A 22,671-nucleotide genomic window follows, 5' to 3' on the forward strand; every position below is an offset into this window, starting at 1 on the left:
CATTAACAGGTTACTTTTAATCCAGCCTTTTTACTTTTGAGTGAGAACAATAATTAGTGTCTCCAAGCCACCCCAGGAAGGTGGGATAATCATAGTCATCTCCAGACTCTTAATAATACTTTAAATTAGTTTTACAGATAGCGTCATGCCAATCAAGTTCAAATAACCAAAAAGCTCCAAAACCCAAGCCTTTCTATAATGGAAATGTACTCCTTTTAATAAAAATAAAAGAAAAATATCTTATCCAGGGTGCTGAACCAGAAAAAAAAAAAAAAAACAAATAAAGCATGAAGACTATTTAAAAATCAAGTGTAGTTTGGCATACCATGATGTAAGCTAAAACATGCTGCACTGAAAGAACATTGTTTTCCACACCAGTGACATTTTTCTTGTTTCTTAGATGATATTCACTGAAAAGCACATTCACATTCTGAAGCTGTATTTGTTTTGGAATACAGACTAATAAGGCATCAGTGCATTTAGTGGCCTAGCCAGAGCAATGCTTGTGTCAGTGGGTAACTAAAGGAACTCTTGGCCTGATTTCTCTCTATAACTCTCAAAATCAGTCTAGAAAGCCAATTTTTATTGGTACAACTTCAATTGAAGTAAATAAGATAGATGTAAGTATAATAGGTTAGTGAAAGGCATACGGTGATTTAAACCACCACAGAAGTCAGGGTATGGAAGCCTGAATGCATTCAAAATTCACTGCAAGTGATCTCTGAATATCCTCAAGGAAAGGGAAAACCAGAACAACAGAGGACACAATTCACCACCAATGAAATCATGAAAGAGGTGTCTTTGTATTCCAGGGCCTACATTCCTTGGCAGTGGTCTAGAAGATTAGTGGCATGAGAGAATCACTACTGAACTACAAAATTAGGATAGAGTGAATCAAGATGTTTAGAGGAGTCTGTTCAAATCAAGATCAAATTTAAAGGCAAGAATATAGTCTTTTTTTCATCGATGAGGTAGGTGTCAGTTCAGGGCTAGGGTTCAGTCAAGAATCAAGAAAACAAAACTTGGGTCCATACAAGCTCATTAGCTGAGATTTCTGACACTATTTAAAACTGACATTCTGGAAGTGATGTCCATCTTTCTGGATTTTAATCTGAATTAGAAAGAAAAGCTATTCCTAAATAATTTTTTTATTATATACACTCAACAAACTAGTATCAGTGCACTTAGACTAACTACATTATATCCTCTGAGGATATGGTTCAAGGAGAAATCAGCCCTTTAACATGCAAAGATCAAGCCTGAAGTCACAAACAGGATGTTCAAAAAAGCAACACTTATTAATTTACTGGCCATAGTCCAAAATAGAAAACTGATGCAGAGATGATTGTTATGAAGTAAAGAATATGAAATCTTCATTGGCAGTAAACTTAGTAAAAATACAGTATTTCGTTCTTGGAGCAGCCTGGAAAAAGTTTGTCTCTATTCTCCACACATTTTGTTTATGTAACAAGACAGTTACAGTTGAGGGAACCTTTACAAATTTGTCTTGAAAGTGGCTGTGTTTTCTGAAGTGCCTGCAGGAGACAGCTCAGTATGATAAATCTGGTTCAATATTGTTGATCTCTAAAGGTACTGTGGCTGCTATTCTCACATGAGACATTTAAGAGGTGCTTTAGAAATGTGAAATTATCAAAATGCTCATTTCCTGGTTAGTTTTGCGCCACTGCACAGCTGTGCTCAATTAGGCAGACATTTGAAAAACAGCAGGGAAAAAATAAAAACCACCCAAAAAACAAACACCAAAAAAACCCAATGCATTTTTCTAGCCATTTTGTTCTTCATTTACACAAGTAAAAGCCTAGAATAAGTCATATCAGAAAACAGGATACATCAACCTCCCTCTGCAGTTAAATGTATTTTTGGAAGAAAATATGATTTTTTTTTTCCAGTTCCTCGTGTCATTATTTTCTGTACCCAAAGAACCATAATGAAAGTGGATAACATGATTTCTTGTCCTCTATAACATTAAAAGGACACACTTAAATTCCAGGTCTATAATGCTGGACAGAAAGTCTAAAATTCACAATCCCCACCTTAAGTTTTCCACAATTTGCAACAGGTTTGTAATAGACGATGAGAGGGATAGAAATAATGAGATAGTATTTCCATTAGACAACCTGTTTTGAAAGACTTTTGGATATAAGCCTGAAATTTTATTTACTCTCTTCTCAGCACTTAGATCTCTCTTCAACTCCTATTGATTTCTTCTAGCTTTTGTGTATCTAGATCTATCTATTCTGAAAAAAAAGAATGAAAAAGCAGAAGAAAAACATAGTCAGAAAAAATAAAAGGAGAGAAGAAAAATAGTTGGAAAAAAGTTCTCGGTGAACAGAAAAAAAAAAAAATCTCTAAACATTTCTAGAGCTTAGGACTGTTTAAACACACTTCCACTCTCTGCAGGTATTACCAGTCTGGAATCTCAAGGGTTGGTCTCATCTTCCATGAGAGAGACAAGTATGAATGTATCTTTTCCTATAGTCTCATTTATTTTATGGCATTGCAGGCAAATTTCTAGGAATAATGTTCCAGTTAAAAGTGTTTTACTATATAATAAGACACAAAATTCTGTGTTGTGACTTTTTGTGGAAAGTATTAAGAGACAAACATGTCTGCAAAGAGAAATGGCACTTTTTTGTACCCTCTAGTTTTGAGCTAGAATAACTTGTCGCCTGCCCAAAGACAGCAAAACCAAAAAAGCATTGCCTTGCTTTGGAGTAAAAAGAAAAGCTAAATGCTAAATGCTACTTCATGTAGTGGTCTTCACATTCCTGTGCTGGCACTTTTGTCATGCTGCTTTTAAGAAGTCAACAGGAAAGCAACTGTCTCATGAGATATAGAGATACAAATCCTTGGTTGCCTGAAGTCATAGAATAATCATACTACATCTCTGTAATGTCAAATATCTGTCAAGCTTTATAAAACATTGCAGTCAGTCTGTCCAAATTCCAGCACCAGTGTTTGCTGATGATTCATTCCCAAAGTTAACAGAAAGAGGAGAAACAGTTCCTGTGGAGGAGATGTCTACTCTTCCTGTCTAATAGGAGGGGGGAGCAAATTTTCAATAGGCTGCTGTTTTCTCCCAAACTGAAACCTGTCACAGACACATAGCAGTTTTAATGAGATGATCCACAGAATCATAGAAGAAAGAAGATGCAGGCACAGCTCTACCCATTTTGCCTAATTTGGTGATGACATTTGTTAGTTTCATATAGTACACAAGGATTATATACACATGTAATGTACAAAGAAAGCAGAAACAAAAAGAAATGTTGCTCTGATCAGTTATACTGTACACTGACAACATGGAGGATAAAACAACTTCTTTACACAGAAGTAATCTTTGTCATCAGATGGTTGGATACTTGATAAAAGAAGGAGGAAGCTTGTATATTGATCTATTTTGACATAGCAGTCACGAAACAATGTTAGCTCTTGCAGGGATCTCATTTTGTCAGAAGACATACCTGAGAGTTTTCAAATCCCATTAGGTTTGTATGTCATTTGTCTACAATTCTATTTGAAGAAATAATGGAAAAAAAATCAAATGTTGAAAGGTGGTAGAAGATGGAGAACAGAAAAACACAAAATGTATCTCATAAAGGTATTGGAGACGACTACATCCTTGTACTAACTGATCTTTTCTTATATAAATATCTCCTAATATGACTCAAATAACAATTTCATGAAAATAAGATCCATCCATGTCTTAAAAGATGTTCATGTTTCTCATTGTCCTCATTGCTGGTCATTCCTTTCCCCCCCTGCCACCTTCTGTTTTTCATGCCCCTTCAAAAAAATCTGGTGTGGGACTTCACAAATTATATCTTTTTTACATAGGGTAAGTCTGGCTGGAGTGAATGACTCTGTCTGTTGAAGTGACACAAGAGCCATCTCTGCTACCAAGCTCGCTAATCTAGCAGTGAGGTTCTCCAGCCATGTTCAGTGCAGGATGCTGACCAAAGCCTGGTGAGAAGAGATGCATGGGCTGCAGGCAGGGGAAGGCCTGATGAACGGCAGGAGGGAGCAGGTTCTCATGCTTCCACCATGAAAGCAGCTGCCCTGGGAACGTCCTCAAGTGCCTGTAGCTACACAGCACAGGAAAAGAATGGCAAGAATGAGAAGTCCATGTACAGCTGGAGATCTATAAGCTCATTTGGAAGGAACAGATGAGATGGTGTAACCTGTGCCACAGGAGTGCTGTGCTGAATAAGTAGGAGCTCTTCACAAATAAGGAAAATACGCATTTTGGGCAATGCAGATGGTTGAATTCAAGATTTGTCTGGGAACTTAGGAGACGCAAGACACAAGGGTTAGAGGACAGACTGACACTGGTGACATCAATAGTGACTTTATGAACAACAAAGCTGCTGAAAGGAAAACTCTGATTAGACATAAGGATACTTTTTTTCACTATAAGGGTGGTAAAATAATACAACAGTTTCCCTGAGAGGATGTGGAATCTTCTTCCTTAGAAATATTCAGAATGAAACTGATCAAGGCCCTTACCAGCCTGCTCCAAGCTGGCATGTCTTTGAGAGGGGCCTGGACCAGATGACACCCAGCAGTATCATCCCATCTAAATTATTAGTTTATTTTATGAATTAATGCAGATATATGCAGGGGGTCAGTGGGAAAGGAAATAGTTAAATACTTGTCATAACTGCAGAGCAAGTTCTTCTTTGGTGTCTTTCTTATTTGTTACTCTGGATCATGATGTGTTACTTCTGACGCATTCACCTCTCCCAGCAAGAAATCTGCAATTTGCTTAATCTTATTCCAAGTGCCTGATTGCAAGCCTTAATCACTCAGCAGGCTTGACCATAATTAGTATCTGAGAATCTTTCCTTTGAGAATTGTGAGAAATGGCAGATTCAGCAATCTAAAAAATATGTTTGAAACAAAATATGGCTTAAGCTTAAGAATAGGAAGAAGGTAGAGCAAAAGGTAGTTATATAAAACTATAACTATGTATAGATGACATTCAGTTATTGAGATGTGAACATCCACATTGTTTATGTCTAAGATAATGTATCTAGACACTTTTTATTATTAGGACACTGTTTCAAATAAAAGGAGAAATCTAGGATTAGTGATGTTTATTTTAATCCAAAACTGCCTGTCACTCTCCATTGATTATGTGGAAAGAAATACAGCCAAGAGCAACTATTTTACTGACAGACACTGACACTGTAAATGTCTACATTACACTAAACAATTCCCAAGTATCAATTCTTGCATATGTCTGAGTCTGGATTCCAGTCTATATCCACAAACTTGCACTTTAGCCATTTTTTTTTTTCCTGATGTCTTCTCCTTTTATTTTAATCTGAGTTTTCTATTCTCTATTCTGTTTCCTGATCCCAGCTAAACCTAGTGAGTCAACCTGCAGGAATGTCACAAGTTCAGGTATAGACTGATGGAGCTGCAATATTCTGAAGTGTTTCTAAGAAATGAATATCAGGATTGTAATATACACTATTTACAGAGCCAATTTCCTGACAAACATGTTCTGTAGATGCATGAAGTAAACACCACAACAATCCTGTTAAGCCACAGCATTCATAAAATATTTACACGCAGCTTTGAATTTGTCACAATACTTTAAATATTTAAAGCATTATCACTGGTAACTTGGAACCATTGCAGTGCTTCACAGCCAGACTTCTTATTTCAAACTTTCTGCAGACACTGCCATATGTTTTCAGCAACTTTTGACAAGTTTCTGAACAATTTTGCATCTAGTAAGAGTGTATTTTTCTCCATTAAACACAAGTTAAAACCAACGCTTCTGAAAACAAGGTCTGCAAGAATCAAGCTTCCATGATATGCTGTAAAAGAATGCAGTTTATTCAGCTCATTTTACATGAAATACCTAGTGATGTTGCAATACAATTTTTAACAAATTTTATGAATGCTCCACACAGAAAGCAAACGAAAGGAGGATGCCAGAAAGGTTCGGGCGAGTTTGAGAAAGAGCAAATGGAGATATGACTTTGAAACATGATCATTTTCTGTAACATTGGACAAGGTGGTAAATAGAAACAAGGCAGAGGAGATAAGGGTGGGGAAAAGAGTACAAATGAGAAACATTACATTCTAATCCTGTTCCACTCTTAATTCTGATTTTATGAGATCTAGCTTTGATATTCTGTTCATTTACCAAAGTTTTCCAACATTCATCATTTTGTGGGGGCCGAGGGAGAGGGCAGTTAATCCATTTAATTAATTGTTTAAATACAAGGAAAAATATCTTAGAGGTAGAGGGGTATGATTCTGTTGTTTTCACTAAGAATTCAGAGACAAGTATGTGCAGAGGGAAAAGAAATTTTGTAGAAGTCCCTCAAAAATGTTGTATTTCTCTCAGTGTATGATGTAAAAGTCCCACAAAAAATAAGCCACGACTACTTCAAGAACTTATTCCAGGTTTCCCTGCAGTTTTTCCCAGGAAATGTTTTATTTCTAATAGGAGGTCTGTATAACACAATGATGCACGCATATCCTGTTGGGAGAAGTCTCAAGTCACAACTGTAAAGAACAGCTGTGTTCTCTGTGATTTGTACTCAAAGATCTTTAGAGAAAACAAAACCTGGAAACACAGTATGTCCCTTTCTCTTTGTGCTTCATCTCTACTGTATCTCTGCAAACACAGAAGTCACTATCATTTTCTCGTCTCTTTTCTATTTTTTCACCCCTGGAAAATCTAACCAAAGTTCACGTCTGGGGGTTTGGTAAACTACCCAGAAACCTGTTCATTACCTTTAAAGTCTTTGACCAGACTCAGTAGTTCATACTGCCTCTTTTTAACACAAATACCTGTAGTGATGACAGCTCCCAGTCAGAGCCAAGCCCCATAAATCACTGAAGGATTTTGTTTAAATGCGACCATTCTTTTTTTTGGCCTGTTAGTTGTTTCTTATATTCAGCAAGAGTCAGAACACAGAGGGTAACACCCAACAAAATAATTTATCTTAATGCACATATGTCTATCAATGTAAAGCCTCTTATTTTTCATAAGACAAGGAAGTTGTACAACAACAAAAAAATAATTTGGAAAACCTTCATTCCTTATATTAGTGTTTTATTTTGGGAAAAAGAAAGCACAACATGGCACCACATTTTCAGTGGGGACCTTATTATAAATTGAGTCTGAAGAGGAATGCATAACCTCTATTATCTTTGCTCTCTGGTCTGTTGTATAGTTGCAAAGTTGATTAATGCACTTACACAATGCATCTTATATACTTCAGAGAAATGGAGTTTCATTGGAAGGAAAGAACTCTTTAAAAGCAAATCATGTAATTTGTGACAAAATCTCTGAGAAAGGATGGCAGCCTGTGGCTACATCTGCTTTTCCACTGGGTGCTATTATTACTGTTCCAATGTCAAGTGCAGAACTGCACTCAAAAACTCTTACTTCAAATGCAGAGACATCAACAGAGGCTTGAGCTCTGCACTAGCTTTTTTAAACACTGGAAAAAAGGAAGAAAGAAAACTTCACTCTACTATTGCAAGACTCCATTCTATTGACTCAGACTTTCAGTGGAGTACACAAGCACTCAACTTATTTTTCCCACCAGCTAAGAAGAGAAGGGCACTTTCAGGAAGAATAGAACCCCCCTGTTTATGATACTTTTGAAGCTTTCCACTTATGGCTAACAGCAAGCAGATGCAGTAAAAAAAGGACTCCTAAATGGAATCTTAGGTGCTGTATTGTTTTGCTCATCATATCAAATTGCAATGACTTTGAGTAATACAATTCATGCAGCATTCAAAGACAAACACTTGGGGACAAACACACAGCTCTTAAAAATGTGTGGAAACATATATAGAAAGCAGCCTAAAAATATTGCAGAGCAAAATTCCATCACAGTCAATGTGAGCTGTTCTATTTAATTTTGTTTGCTTTTGCAACAGGCTCTTTAGTCAGTTCTGAACTGCAGTATTTCCTCTCTTTGTCTCTCATTCCTGTGGAACAACATAACAAATGTTAAAAAAATTATTTCAAGCGTGCTGTATCCATCCATTCAATATTTCACTTTCTTATAATAAAATGAAGACAAAACTATTCAGACTCTGAGTCAAATCAGATGTCTTATTAGTCAAAATACTGACCCAAAACATGTGTTTCAACATGCAAACAAATCTGTCTTCAGAAGAAGAAAAAGCACTTATATGTGAAAACCATTCATAAAATAGGCTGGTTAGGTTCTCATAAGAATCTACACAAAGGAATTGGTGAAATGTTGCTCTAGAGTAACAGCAGCAACCAGCAGCAGTGCATCAGCTGGTTCTTGCAGGAAAAAAGTCCTTGTGGACTTATGTGTAGCATGCTGCAGAATTGACATGGCTACAAGGTTGCTTGTTTAGTTTTCGAGTCCAATACAGGTCATTGCTGGAGGCACAGCATAATACCAGACCAGCTGTTTTAGAGCAGTGATTTGTAATGACAGAGATTTCGCTTTTGCTGAAGAGTCAGATTTTAGAGCAGACAGTCTACCTTGTATAAGAACCTCATAAAAAATCATGGCCCTCTTTTTCTGTCATGGCAAATGACAGGTGAATCTTCTCCTTTATGTCTTGTCTCTTGTTCATATTCCCTGTAGCTTTGATATAAGACTGTTGTTTTTTTGTGGCACTGTTTTATCATATGTTTCAGTTTACAATGCAGATGGCACATTGATTTAGTGCCAAGATTTTTTTATGTGTATTTCTATTTGTGTCTATATACACACTGTAATTGACATCACAAACAAATTAGAAAAATGAGGGATATGCTATATCTTTCAAAATGCAAAGTAGATTTTTCCACCTTGAAGTGCAGAATCTAAATCATAAAGTCATTCTGATACAGAGATTAATTCTAATGAGGATCCAGAGTAGAGTGAAAAAAGTATCAATAAATGACTCCACTTCCTGTACTTGTTTGTTATTAGCTTGGAAAATACTGTTTGGTTTGCACTAGAGTTTCATTATATAATGTAAGATAGGAAAGAAAACTGTCACAGGCAAAGCAACTAAACAAGTGTCACAACTAAAACATGATGCAAAAATCTTGTCCTTCTGAGGAAGATTATTTCATCACAGATTCAGAATTTATATTCTTACAAAATGCCTATGAATATGGCTGGCTGGGAAATGTCTATTCACCTTCAAGCAATGAAGCAGGAATTGTTGTACACCTCACTCTCATAATGTGAACAGTGAGAAAATCAAAATCACTGTATTATTTTTCAAAACTCCTCATTAGCCTTTAACCAAAAAATAAAATTGTGTTTGATACAGTTAATTTTTGAATTATGATGTCTCAGCTGTTCTTGAGTGACATGCAAATAAGAGAACTTTTATCCACAGACTTAGCATGCATCCACTAGTTACCACTCTGCAAACAAAAATGCACAGGATGATGAAAACAACAAATTGTGACTGTACAAAACATATATTTAGGTATTTTTTTTAAAAGGGAATTTATCAAAATCCTGGTAAAGTTTGAAATAAAAAAATATTGCTACAAACACCTGCTATAGTATCTAATTCAGTGCTCAGATAAACTAATTAAGCACTCAAACCTCAAATTTCCTCTTGCTAATGGACTCCTGGGCTTCTCAACAAAGTCTGAAATAGCTTTAGTTAACATAAATCTGTCCTTTTTCTTGATACAGTATGAAAATTAAGATAATAAGTGGCTCAGAATATTTTATTCCACTAATTTTTGTAACATTTTTAATGCTATGTGTGGTATAGTACAACTCCTATCTTGCCATATCTTCAGCAAAACAGAAACTGCCTGTCCTTTTACACATCTGTTCTCTGTGTTTGGAAGCTTATTCAACATGAAGTCATTATTTCTGTTTTACAGATTTCATCCCTCTGGTTTTGACAAAAAATCCAAAGAGAATCAGCACATGATATAGTGGATTCAGAGATTTTCCATGGGCTGAATCAGTCAGCAATTAAATAAATGTCTTGAAAATCCTATGTCTGCCCAGGAGATGCACAAGCCATCAATTCTCCTTTGCCTACATATGGATCAAGGCTGCTACACTAAAGATCTAGGAGCACCAGAACCTTGTCCTGAATGCAGCAGAAACAAACAACAAAATCAAAAGTTAGGAGTACTGTAAATCTATGAGTCATTCACACAAAAGTGTTTATTTTTGGGCTCTTCTGTCAAAAAAAAAAACTCTGTCAAGTTACTCTTCTGGAGGATGTCTATGTAACACTTGCTATTCTTTATCATCAGTATTACTTTAAAAGATCTGTCTGAAGATAGAGTAGGATTGCACAAGACAACTAAAGAAAAAAAAAATGGAAAAGAAGGAAAGAAAATTGCTTTAGGGCAGCATCATATGAGTAGTGGGAGAAGAGATTTGGCAAACACAAAAAGCTCACCACCTGCCTCTTCTGTAATGCCTCTTGATTCCATTGCTATGAGTGATTTGTAATCTGGCAGAAATGCTTTAATTTAGTGTTTCAGCAAATTCTGAGCATTTAATGAAATTTCTTGTCAGAGAATGGAGCCATGAGTCTACTATTTGAACAAACAAGTCAATATTACACTTATTTCCTTGTTTTTTATTTGGATATATGTTTTCCTAGAAATCTCACAGCAAGTGAAATCTCTCTTATAACAAACTAAGTTTTTCAATAAAGACAGTGAGAAACTCTTGTTATATGCAGCTACCCACTCCTTAAACCTGTAAAAAACCAAAGCCTCAGATTTTTGCAATTTGTCTCTATGGTGGTCTGATTGCACCTTTTCAGGATCCCTTTTCTCTTGGGACCTGCATTAAGGCTCTCCTCATCAGCAAATCTTAGGATGTCCACCTGCAGTACAAGGTACTAAACCTCATATTCCAAATCATGCACAAAAAGGGCTTTGACTTAGCATCAGGTGTGATGCTACCTGAGCTAACAATATTATACAATTTACTCTTAAGACATGGCTGCATGTTGTTTCTCTTTTCTGTTCAAACCAGATATGTTTTAGAAGAAAAATTTTTAAGTTTAAAGAGTAAAAAATTCTCCAGGATAACAACATTTAATTTGAACATGCCTGACAGACACTCATTCCGGGCAAAACATCAAAAGAATTTCTTTTAAATAGCTTGTAATCAGTCCTTTTTATGGTATGAGGTAACTTTATAAACAGCTTTCTAGGCTCTCAGTGGATTATTAATTTTGATGGTTGATTTTAGTACTAATCCATTTCAGTCTCTTAAATACAGAGTGTTTGGTTCTGAAAAGAGAAGGCCTGATGAGCAGACTTCAAATGCTTTAAAAGCTCTTGCAAGAAGCTGGTAATCATCTGTTCTTCATGGATAAACAAGAAGTAATGGACTTAAATTGCAGTGAGGAAAGTCCAGGTTAGGCATTATCAAAGACTTTCTAAATGGAAAGTGGAAGTGAATCCTTGAAACACTGACTTAGAGAAGTGTGGTAACTCTGTCACTGTAGGCCACCAAGACTGGGCTCAGAAAGCATCAAGAGAAAAGTAGCTATAGCTGATGCTGCCTTGGAGTAGAAGAATGAAATGGGCATTGCTAGTTCTATGAAATTTTAAACATCCAATCAAAATCCAGCAACTATATAAAAAAAGGTTATTTCACAAAAAGCTTTTACTAGATTAGTGGTAGAATCACCTTTTACATGTGAAAGGTGAATATTGAAATTTTCAGCATTACACTCTGCCCTTTGTAGAAATAAAATTTAGCTCCTTATGCAGCACTTTACCACGCCATTGCTATAGAAAATGTGATTAAATCACATGTACAATTCTTGGCAACTCAATTTCACCCTTATTCATTTATTTTCTTTAGTTTCATGGTTTCATTTTTTTCTGAAGTTTGGATTTTATTTGCACAGTCTTCTGTATTTATGTCCCTACGTATAAGAAACCTCCATTTCAGCTCTTCCTTTATGATCTTTTAAATTATAAAGGAACCTCCACAAAAATAACTCTTGAGATCAGTTAGGTTTATGTATTTAGAATCAAACAAAAATTCTCTTAAATTTCAGCCTTACTTAATACAGTGTCATAAAGGCTTTTAAACAAAAATTGAAATACTTGAATTAAAAAAGAATGCCTTGTAATGTACTGTAAGATAATAGATAAATATGGAAAAAATCATTCCTGGATGAATCATTATTCTAATTCAGTTAAAAAGAGCCAGAAATCCAATAACATAAAATAAAACTAGCAAAAATTTTCAAAATCCCAGATATTTCAGGACAGGCAGTTTAAGAGAAGGAACATCCTCCCTGCCTGGAGTCATCTTCACTCCAAATATAATTTAGAGCCTGTATATACCTTAACCTTAATACATAGTATATCACTGTGCAGTCGTGAGCCTTTCAGAATTTTTTGACCGGCTAAAAAGTGTAAATGTGAGATTTCCCTCAGCCCTGTTGTAGCTTAAATATGTTCAGTGGGGTTAAAGATACTCAAAACTAAGCATTTAGTTAGGATGTGTGGTAACTGCTAGAACTCATTGAAAATGTCAGCACACAGAGGGTCTATTCCAGGTACCATATCAGTTTCATATAGCACTCATTTCTAGACTCTAAGATTATTTTGATGCTGAGCATCTGATACTTTTGGAATCATAACTTTATGAATTCTGTGTATGGGCAGATTTAATTTGATTTTTCCTTGAAGAAATTACCAGAAGTCCTTACAATAAAATAGAAGAAAAATCCTTTATGTCCTTTTAAATTACAAAGGAACCTCTACAAAAAGAAGCAGTATTTCCCATTATCTCTTGTAATCAGAATGCAATATGATTAATTGAACAAAAGATGACTAAAAACACTAACCCTGTTGCTAATCCTACTATTGTGGCTGCATCTTGGCAGAGCTTGCATTTCAAAGTTTGAAGCCTTTCTAGGTGGAATGCCACCAATATCTTCATTTTGCATTTAATAATCAAAATATTAATTAGAAATAGTTTTCAGTTTTATTTCATTATAGAATTGTATCTAGTTAGCTTTTGAATAGAATTAAGCCTGTCAAATTTAGCCATCAACCCAAAATAACAACTCACAAATTGCATGGAAACTTACCAAAAATACTCTGGGCCATTGCACAAATTGACGTGAGATACAGATTAATCAATTGCTTTAGGTTCTGCTTTAAGACTATGAGGTAGAGTTGCAAATTTTTACACTCATTTTTATATTTTTGCATGAAATTCCAGTGAATGGTAAATTAATCCTGCCACACTTGATTATGGAAAGTTCTTTTGTTATTTGTGCTGGTGGAATGCATTTGAATTATTGCTACAAGACTCCTTTATATCATGTATCTGTATTTTATCAAAACTCATGATTTGTAACTAATTCTTAAAGGTTCTGTTCCTCTATTGGATTATTAAATACAGTTGCCTTTTAACATTTTTCAATATGGAGGATTGCCCTCACACTTTCAAAGCTGTAATTCCTCTTCCCCGTCACCTGAGAAATATTCTGTAGCCTCAACTAAGTTCTTAGACAGCCTAGTACTTTTAAGGGTCCATGTAGTTGCATTCACCTGCAGCAAAATACAAAGATCTTTTCACAATGCACAGGAAGAAAAATGAATCAGCATTCTTCCTGGCTGCATTGTCTCTGCAGCACTAACTGAAATAAACAGCAGTTGACTTATTGCTGTCCCTTGTGACTTGAAAGTACACAGGAAAGGAGTCTTTCATTTGAAAGTGACATTTAAACAGCCATTTCTTGAAGTAGACCCATATTTAAGGAGGCAGTGTTTTCAGCTGATGAAGTTCAGCTTGTCAAGACATTTTCATTTACCTTCCTAGGCATAAAGATATAGCTGGTGCTGAAGCAACAACTTTATTGGTGTTAGTTAGCACCAAAGAGAAAACAGTTCAGAGAGAACAATTCTGCTTTTTGTGGTTTTACCTACACAAACTCTATTTCTTATGGCATAACCTTAGGCCGTAGTTCAGGAAACTAGTTATGGACAAGTGGAATGCCAGAACCCTGCTGGATTGCTGTTGAAGCAGACAGAACTCGAAGCACAGTCAAAGCTAAACACACACAAGCTGCTGCTTCATCTAGAGACAGTCGAGTGGGCAAGAAGGGCTGGAGTACACAGTACAGTAGCTCATGTGATCTGATCAGGTTAATTTGGGAGGCTGTGAAACAGTGTTCCCTATCCTCCTTCCTTTGCTCATCTATTCATGCATGGTTAGCAAAATTATAGTGTGTTTTTAATCAAAGAACTCATTATTAACTGATTGTATGTACTTGTACGGAATCTTCTCAATTAGAATTTTCCTTATATCCCTAAAAAAGATATAGAATCAATCACTTTGAGTAATGAACCAGTATTTGAAAATATTTTGCCAATTCCCTTCAAGCCACTGAAGCAAAATAGAAGTAGTTTTTCATATTTTTTTTTTTTTGTAACACTTCCAGATTTGCCACATGCCTATTCCTTTTCAAGATGAAGAAAACCATCTCTTTCAGAATTATTCACTTAAATTACAAAGAATAATGAGCAGGATAGCAAAAGCCTGTCAGACTTTGTGCTAAACTGAATGTCTTGAAGAATATAGTTTAATTCCCTCATGATTAATCTCACGGTCATTAAGAATGTCTTCCACATCCCGTCTGATGTCCTCTGTGTAATACAGAGTCTTTGTGTCTTCTCATTTTTGTCAAAACTGAGGTTTTCCTATAAAAAGTCACAGTTTTGGGTCTTTTATACAACCTGAATAACAGGGTTTTTCAGTGAAAGAAAACTTCAAATTTTGTTGTGAAAACATTTTCTTCAAATGCACCTAATGTCTTTTTCCTTAATTTCTACAATAAAATATATGAAGTGATATCTTTACTAACTACTTAAAATAATCCCAATTTATGAATCTATAAAGTGCAGGGAATAAAAATTAACAGCATTTGTTTACAGAAATAATACGTCGTAGCCTACATAGAATAGCATGCTCCTATTTATTTAAATAATCTGAAGCTCTGTATACAGAAGCATCAGTTATCAAGTTATTACAGTTTTGAAATTACATATGAATTCACTGCATTTTTCATTTTTTTAATATATCCTAAAGAGAGTTTCAAAATGTGGCATGACTGATTTATCTACACAATTGTGGCTGCAGCAAAGTTGTTTCTAGTTATAGTGTGCATCTGATAGGCTGGAAAATATTTAACCAGTCTATACACTGCAGAATGCATTTAAGATTATGACATCTTTATGTTTCAATATAGTGTAGGTGTTCTTATATTGCTGCATAACAATCACAATTCTATTATGCTTATCTATCTGTTCAAGACCTGTAATGGACAATTCTGCTAAGTAGGAGTTCCCTGTGGAATTATGAGCCAGAAAAGCACTAGGTAAATCTTTCAAAAGAGAAAGGAGTGAAATTTTTTAGTTCTATGAATATCTTGCACACTTTTTGCAAAACTCTTTGGAAAAATTTAGTGCTATACATTTTTTCTACATTGAAGATAAGGGCCATAAAAGTAATTACAGGTGAAATTGCTATTTCCAGTAATTGATTCTGAAGACTTCAGTATATTTCTCCAAAATCCTCCTAATAATATTTAGCCAGCAGTTCAAAATGGAGTACCTCAATTTACATGAGAAACCTCTGGAAAATATAGGACAGGGACTTATGTTACATAACAAGGCTTCTAAAAAGGCAAAGTTTGGCTCATGAATTTGACTAGCTCATATTAAGGAAATAGATGCAAAGAAGACATTTTTAGCATGGAAATTTATGTTGTGCATATATTCAATGAAAGCAGACATTTTGTCCTGCTTATGCATATTGGACATAAACAATTATTTACCATTGCTTTAGGTATCAAAGAGAAACACTGAACACACAAAGCAGTCAGTCTGGAGTTTTCAGCATTAACAAGCTTCTTATTTATATACAGATAAAAGGCACCTGCAGCTGTATTTCACTGGAATAAAAAATGACCTTCAGTGACCAATTCAAGCTAATGAAAAAGTTTTTTCCCAAAGGGCACAGCACTACCCAAATTTTCCTCCAGAGGAAGTCAGGCTGGATTCAGGTAATAAAAATATATTGAGCCTTCTTCAGACTTTCTCTGTTAATTACAGTGCATTGTGTATACTGCATCTGTGCTTGTGTACAATAAGATGCAAATGAAAAGAAATTGCAAGACTATTTTTAAAAGGTAAACAAAACAATGCAAAGCTCACCAAAGTGAATATAGCACTAAGCCCACCTGATAACACAGTCTGGGAAAATACTGGTGATGGTAGTTAAACAGGAACCCTATTGGATTAAAGTAAGAAAAGGGTGCTTTTTGAAGGCAATTTTGCTGACCTGTCTGTATTAATTATAAGTAATTGTTCTCCCGTCTATTTTGCTTGGAACTAATTGTGTAGACAACCTTTGCCATGGACAGCATACCACAATAAATAGGCACAATCAACAGTACCTTATGCCTATAATAGTCCATGGAGATTGCCAATACATTTTCTATACTCCCACCTGATTAAAATATAAGATGGTGTCATTTTCTTGCATTTGGATCTGTGAGTTGTAGAATTTTGATATTTATTGTAGCAATATCAAGTCCTGTGTCAGGCTCATCAGATTTTTGTAGACAATAAAATACCATAAAGTCATGTCATATTGTCTGCTTCTCAAAAACATCTCAAAGAAAACAAATATGTAGTGCTCAAAGTTTGTATTTTTTGTGATGGTGCTAAAAGCTGCTTGATATCAGAGTAGTCCTGTTGAGACAGATTGTTCAGGAGATGCAATCAGAGATACCTGATTAATACTACTATCCAAAGTACTTATATAACTCCTGTTCTCAAAGTACTAAATACCACATGCTCTTGCTTAACTTCAGAAGATCTCTGAAAAGTAGAGATGACCTCTTCATCTGTATTTTCATAAAATTCAGATGCAGGCAAGCTAAACATGGGTGATCCGAGAAGTGGCCAACAAAGCAGAGACTGGGACAACTCTGCAAATTCACCTCTTTCTTGGACTCTTCTTCTCATTTCTCTAACTGGGAAGTTTATCTGTGCAATATTGTTCTATGCTACATATTTCTCCATCTCTAAGAGCTGGCACATAGAGAAAAAACACAGGAGATTCTGGAAATCTGGAGATGAAGGGAAACAAGAAACATAATCAACAGACCTGCCAGGAACAAGAAAGAAGGCAGAAGAAACTCGGCTCATAGAGTGCTGTTTCTTATATTTCCGTAGCTGATTTCATACTGTGCATTATGGTCAATAGGAATAAACACAAGCATTCCAAATGGATGTCAAAGAACACAGGGGTATTTTGTGAAAAATGGTAGTAGCAAAGAGCCTCTTTTCCACTGAAATGTATTGAAAATGTGCAGTGTGTCAGACTATTTGCTGTCTTAGTCTAAACTGCTCAATATATATTTCTCTCTTTTTCTTTTGTCTCATTTCACAAAAGAAATCAAAGAAGTTGGCTTGGCTTTTCCTATTGCTCCATTTTCTGTTCTTCTGTAAAGAATCACTGCCTTTCTACTTCCAAAGCCTCCCTGATGGATAGTTCAAGGAAAGGTCCGGAAGCAGACTAAACAGAGTTGCTTTGATTGATGACACAGAAGCCAGAAAGCTCCAAAACAACTTGCTGCTAGCAAAAATAGAGAAAGGTTTTATTGGCTTCATTAATACAGATTAGCCTTTTTATTTTTAAACCCACAAAAAGCCTGCTAACAGAAATACAGCCCCTCAGAGCAGGATATTAGAAAAAACACAGTCCTCTAGGTACTCTGTTTCCTCCCATACACAGGTGAGATGCACTGTGAGCCATTGTAAATTTAAATCTTGTACATGCAACATCGTGGATCCTACAATTATCACAACGGTGTTAAAGACACCTGATCCAAGAATGATGCTCTGCACCAGAGCCAACCAGTGACATGACTTCAGCTCTCCCCCAGCTGGAACTGTCTAGAGTGACCTTCCATATAATTTACCCACATCTTTTCTGAGTCTTTTCTGTGGCATCTAACACCCCTTATGAATCATCATTACCTTTTCATTTTGGTTCTTTTTTTTTTTTTAGTTCAAAGTACCTGCAATAATGCCATTAATCATTACACCTATTCATCTTCAAATTAGTTTTCAGATATTGCAGGGAATTGACATAAATTAATCTAACCCAAAAGGCTTGAGTCAAATATCATGGCTTCAATGGTTTAATGGTAATTTCTGCTTACTGTGCATTGTGCCTCTTTCAGCTGCTGTCAGGGCACACCTCCAGCCTGAGCACCAGGAGAGAAGTGCTTCTCTGAGAGGTCCTGTAAAAGGGGCCTCATTTGTACAGCTCTTCCAAAAATCTCTTCTGCACTGCTGCACAAGAAACTCTGGTGAACCATGACATTGCAGTAAGAACTCAATACCTCACATCCCAGATGTATGGGACACTGGTAGGTAAGAGGTGCCTTGCCAAGGTAAAAGAAAAGGAAGGCTCCTTTAATTGAGCACTGAGAAAACTGGAATATCACACACCAGCCTTTCTAGGACTTTTACCCACTTCAACCTTCCCCAGGAAGCCAGTACATACACAGATAGTAATCAACATTGCTTTTTAATTCCCTGTATGCAATAAATTGGTCCCCCACCACTTATTTTTACTAGAGGAGAGTTACTGAACTAGTCAGTTTGTCACTTCGCTAGAATGCCACTAAGAGGGCAGACATAGTTTTATAAAACAAAGTCTAGCACAAATAATTATTTCATTTAGTTAAGTTTAGTTTTTTCTGTGACGAGATCTGGGCACAGTTCAATACTGAGCTGTGTCAATAGATTTTTTGGGTCTTTAGTTCTGTCATGCTATCTTTTCCTGGGTATTTTGCTCCTGGCATTGTGGACAGCATCATGTACTTCATATTCATTTAGTAATAAAACACAAGCAAAACCTACATAGGACCTATGAAAGAGCTCTATGTACAGCCAGAAATTATTTTTCCTTCCTCATCAATCTATATAATTTACCAATTTGAAATACCTAATCCGGAACCCACTGAGTGTAACCAAAACCAATAAGATAATTTTACTGTCTCCCCTTTAGATTGCAATTTATTTTCGTAAAATCTTACTTGATTTTTTTAAAATTTAAAACAGCTTAATTTTCCTTATTTACATTAATGAGGGCTTTTGACAGTAACAGAGCATTTAAATTTTTAGACCTGTGACATCCTTACTCTGTTTCTAATTAAGCCTCAATTATGAGGCATGACTCCCTGACCATGTTTAGATCCCTTCCCAAATACATAACTTTGGATTTACAGTCACCTTTAGTATTACTAAAGGTAATTAGTTTAAGATCAATATTATAGTTGAAGGAAACACACTGAAAATAATTGTATTCAATAACTCCCATAGAACCAGGGTACCTATTTTGGGCTGAAGTGGGCTATTTGGAATACTCACTGTGGCTGTATTGTACTAGTCAGAGATGTCCTTTGACATTCATTTGCTCCAAATACTTCCTTGTGCCTATTCTGGGATTTGATAACAGACATATTATCCCTCCTGGCTTATGATATAGAAAAAATTGGACAGGCACTTAACAGTACAAATATAGTCTACAATCTGACTGTGGACAATCAAGGTGCAGGCTCTGCTACAAAGCCTCTACTGTACCATAAAACTCATACCGTGTGCCAAAGCAGCTAATGCTGACAGAGCCTTTCCACAGTCCTAACTGCTTCTGGAGGAGTATCTCAGGGGAATGCATTGCCATCTATGTAGGCCAGTATAAAAGCACAGGATGTGCCCCAAAGAAAGTCAGGTTACTGTTTGTAGCTGCTTAGCTGAACCTAGACCCATAATTTAGTAATCTCTGGTGTATTTATTCCCCTCTCCTTCTCTTTTTACCCTCTGCAGTCCTTTTACCTCAGACACTGAGCAGTGAAATACTGGATATAATTTGATTTTTTTTAATGGAATCCAAAGTTGTTAGGCTGGGTGTACATAATTATTATAGCCACCTCTGAGCTTATGACTCCCAAGCAGCAAGAGGAATGATGACCCCATTGCACTGTGCACACCATGCACTGCACAAGCACTTAGTGCACAGAAAATTTAGAGTCCAAGTAAGCACAATGGCAGAAGGTAGGAAGACTAAAAGCAGCCTGATCAGAGCCTTGACCCAGCTAGGAAGAATTTGGATGTACAACTCCTAAACCTTTAAACAACAGTATGTAGTTCTCAGTATGGAGAATTTAACAGTCTTTAAGAGTTTGGGGTTTTTTCCTGAGCTGCTAATTTTCACTGGTACCTCCTAGCTCCACAAAAAGAAACCTAGAATGTCATACCTGATGGAAAAAATTATATTTGCAAAATTGTCTCTCTGAAGATGTGACAAAAGAAATAAACCACCAAGATTAAGTTCTGTGAGCACTGGGGGAATGGGAAAAAGGAACGTCTGCAGAGTAATGATGTGGGTAGCCTCACACAATTACTTTCAGTGCTATTGATTCTGATGTATCCATTGTATCAGGCTCACTAAAAAGCAGTGATATTGTTTTGTTTTCATTCTCTTTCTTAATGACAAAGAACATAAACTTAATTTCAGTATCTATATGCTTCCTGAGCCAAGTATGTGGTGTTCAGCTTGTCAGCAACTGTGACATGCTCTTGCACACCAAATTACACTATCATTTCAAAAGGCTGTCTTTTCTGTTCTTGTCATACATGCACAACTCAAAATAGCTTGTGAGAAACATTATGTTCATTTGTGGTACTCACTAGGAAAGGACAGAAAATTTTAGTAGGGATTATAAATTAACACCACTGTGGTTATCAGAAACCTTTATATGCTACTAGAATCTTAAACATGTGGTTTAGCTCTCACTGAAGTCAAATGGAAAACTAAGAATCAAACAGCTTCAGAGAGAAGTTTCATGTTTTCTTGGCCATTGTTTGGAAATTAGGATAGCTATTACAGTAGTTATGCAGCTGGAAGTATTTAAAGAAAACAGCAGGAAACACAAAGGATTATTCAGAAGAGGCAATTCTGGATTAACCCTTCCAGTGCATTAAAGCTCACTATACTGCTCTTATTCTGACTCAGAAGAATGTCATAAGAGAGGTCTTTGACTTGAGGAAAAAAATAAATTACAACCTATGTTTTTCATTAGAAGAATTTTGTACAACTGCCATGTCACAGAGAACTAGACAGCAAGGATGAACAGTAACAATAGCCACATGAAAATCCATATGTCTTCCTTTTACCCTCTGCCTATTTGGAAAATTTTCTGCTGCCTTAAGTTGTGTTACTCCCAGAAATATTACCAAGAACGTGGTACAACCTACTTCAGGCACAAAGTAGTGAAACAGCAATAACATGCAAATTACTTCAGCAAAGGGTCTATGAACCAAGGAAGTCCCACTTGAGCACTGAAAATAGGGGTTTAATTGTAAGACAAGTGTTTCTGCTCTGCAGAGAGAGAAATTCCTCCCAAAGAGAGCCACAGAGCTGCACCAATAAATGTACATCAAAATGAGTCAAGCAAAAGTAAATATTTATATTAAGCTGTGCTTCACTTTTTCTATGTTTTTCAGTACAATGGGGAAATACTGCATGACAAACTTTGGCAACTGTTTCCTAGAACAAATCTAAAGAACACATTTTTTGCAAGACCTGGAAAATGGGTTTGATTTGAGCAAACTTGCCACTGGACTTTGCAGTCTCTGTTTTATCACATATAACTTTTAAAAAATATTTTTAGTTGTAATGTGGAATATTTACACACATCCCCTTTTGTATTGCTTTTCTGAGTCACACCAGGAGTGTGTATAAAACTTTCTCATTATCTTCCTTCTATAGTGTATTGTCTGTATAAGTCTACTAGTCAGAAAAGGGAGCTTCATGAACAAACTCTGTCCTTCTGCACAGATTTATTCCAGTCATTTTAGAGTAAGTGAGACTGAATGGATGCTGAGATTTTTGCCCCACCCTTGAGTTTATCACAAGGAAAATCATTTAAATGGCATTTTGAATATTTTTTTCCCCAACATCTGGACAAAAAGGTCCAAAGTATATTTTTTTCCAAATTGTCATTAACATTACACAAGACAGCAATATTTATTTATTTTTATAGTTTTAAGTTCCCTGCTGGAACAATTTTCTCTGACACAATTTCATCATTTCCTCATTGAATTTTTATGGCTGAACAATGAACAGTGCCAAAGGCTTTACCCAATGTAACCTCATAAGCATCTTTCCACTCACAGTTTCTCAGCACTGAGATTATGAATAGATTTTTCAAAGCACTTAAATTACTTAATATTTTACATACATTCTCAAAAAAAAAAAAAAAAGTGGGCATATAGAAAGCTCCAGGAAAGCCAATAGTATGCTTAAATCTCACATTAGTAAGACAGCTTTCCATCAACCAGCTCCAGATCTAACAGCAAATTCAACCACAGCAATATGGAGCACAGTTTGGCAAAGGAGCCTAGAAAAGTTTTGAGCTGTGATTAAATTTTTATTCATATATGGGCTGCCCCTTAACTGCTGCTATAAATTACAAGCATTGCACATTGGAATGGAGGGGTGCATTCTTCTGACAATGACCTGCACTGTGCTCTCCCAATCTTAAGTCACAACTTTCCAAGACATAAATACTAAATATCTCTGCTGAGAGCAA

Source organism: Lonchura striata, chromosome 2 (assembly GCF_050655825.1).
Source record: "Lonchura striata isolate lonStrDom1 chromosome 2, ASM5065582v1, whole genome shotgun sequence".
Lineage (NCBI taxonomy): Eukaryota > Metazoa > Chordata > Aves > Passeriformes > Estrildidae > Lonchura > Lonchura striata.